Source organism: Penaeus monodon, chromosome 6 (assembly GCF_015228065.2).
Source record: "Penaeus monodon isolate SGIC_2016 chromosome 6, NSTDA_Pmon_1, whole genome shotgun sequence".
NCBI classification, from domain to species: domain Eukaryota; kingdom Metazoa; phylum Arthropoda; class Malacostraca; order Decapoda; family Penaeidae; genus Penaeus; species Penaeus monodon.
The window spans coordinates 30,504,497-30,506,796 of record NC_051391.1 but is presented as its reverse complement, the minus strand read 5'-3'; the positions used below and the strand labels follow the sequence as shown (position 1 = coordinate 30,506,796).

The 2,300-nt window shown below is 23.1% G+C and overlaps 1 protein-coding gene across 1 annotated transcript in view; it reads right to left on the bottom strand.

The window, feature by feature from the left end:
* LOC119573765 (calphotin-like) overlaps positions 1–2,300 on the bottom strand; it is a 26,835-nt gene that overhangs the window by 1,687 nt on the left and 22,848 nt on the right. The window lies entirely within an intron of this gene.

The following is a 2,300-nucleotide window of genomic DNA, read 5'->3' as shown; positions in this document are numbered from 1 at the left end:
ATATAAAAAAAAAAACATATATATAAAATTATATTTTATAAAATAAAATATAAAAAACATATTATAATAAAAAAAAAAAAAAATATATTTTAAATATAAAAAAACCCCTTTTAAAAATTTAAAAAATTTATATAAAATATTTTTTTTTTATTATTATTTTTAAAAAATTATTTATTATTTTAATTATATATTCAAAATTTTTTTTTTATAAATTATATATATTTCTTTTTTTTTTTATATTTTTTTTAAAAATTATATTTTTAAAAAAAATATATATTATTTTTTTAATATATTTTTTTGTATTTAATATATTAATAAAACTAAAAATTTATTTCTATATTTAATATTTATATTTTTTTAATATTTATATTTTAATTATATTATACATTATATATATATATATATATATAATTTTATATTATATATATATATAATTTATATATATATATTTAATTATATTTTTAATATATTAATGTTAAAATTAAAAATTTAATGTATTATATATATGTATATATTATATAGATATAATATATTTTGTTATTTTTGTTTAATATTATTTTGTTTTTTAGTATTATTATATTTTTTTTTTTTTATTTTTTGTATATTGTAAATTTGTCTATATTATATTTTATATATTTTTTTTTTTTTTTTTTTTATTTTACAAGCACTACGTGCCCAAGCTTTACCTTTTCTTAAATGCCTTTTTAGCGATTTTTTCATTTTTCTTATGGGTACTTTTTTCAAAAGAAATGATGAAGAAAAACTGAAAAAAAGATTCCGGGTTTTCTTCCCATGTGTTATAAAATTTTCCCATTTCGAGTTCTGTAGTTTGTTGGTCCACGAAAAACATACACAAAGGCACACCCAACCAATACATTTAATTTTTATTGGATATATATATTATATATATATTAATTAATAATTTTTTATATAATATATATATTTGGTGGTGTGTGTGTGGTGTGTGGTGTGTTTGTGGTTGTTTGGGTGGTTGTGTGTGTGTGTTGTGGTGTATGTGTGGGTGTGTGTGGTGTATATATTATATATAAAAATATAATTATTAAAATTATATATAATAAGTGTGTGGTGTGTGGGTTTTTTGTGTGTGTGGTTTTTGTGGTTGTGGGGGTGTGTGTGGGGGTGTATAATATATGTATATTTAAAAATATATAATTATATATAATATATATATATAATATATATATATAATATATATATACGTTTATGTATATATATTTGTGTTTATCTATTTTGTGTGTGTGTGTGTGTGTGTGTGTGTGTGTGTGTGTGTGTGTGTGTGTAAGTATATAGCGACTCTTACACACTAGACCTCATTCATTCACTTTGTTTTGGTTCTTTTTTACTGCTATCATCCTTTTTACTATTATATAATTATTATGTATTTTATTATTCTAATCATTATTACGTTTATTGCTATTATTTCTTATCCGTATTATTAGATTTCCCTACGATCATCACCTTATTAATCGGTGCTCTTATTATCATTATTACTAACAATATCTCATAAGCCTTATTATTTATTTTTATTTATTGTTCATTCATTTTGGGTTCTCTTGAAAAATTCCGCCACTTATTTATCATTGTTATATCTATCATCATCATTTTCTTTATTAGTAATATTTCCTTATCATTACCATTACTATCTTATGTCATTTTACTGATATCACAATACTGTCTCACCATTCATTAATTCTTTTGCTCTAATTATTATTATTATTATTATAAATGAGAAATCTCTCTCTACCATACTATCATTCAGTTCATTTTAACTTTCTTCAAAAATCCGCCATTACCTACAGTATACTTATGTGCAAATTATATTTTCACATTGTCTTGGATAATGAAACACATCATATGTGAAGAGACTATCATCTTTCTGGTGGTGCGGTACTGTTTTATGCTCTGAGCTTATATGATGAAAGTTTTCATACAACATGAAAAATTTATTAAACTAGTGTTAATGTTGGGAGATTCCTACATCGTTCATATATTAGCCATGGTAATTATATAAATGAAAATAATGGTCCTCGTTCTTAATATTACTTTCATATTCTGATTTCATAATTTCCTTCTGCCACCCATCACAAAAGCGAAAGTGACTTTAGTATTGCCTGATCGCACTCGCACGGAGAAGGTATCAGCTCAGCAGGCGCTGCAGTGGAAGGGGATGAAGGCTGCGGCTGTGCGGCCTTGTACTTGGCGATCAGACTTGCTACTGCAGAGGCTGGCTGTAGGGAGGAAAATAAGAATCAGTTAAAAGACGGTCTTAGTTCTCAATT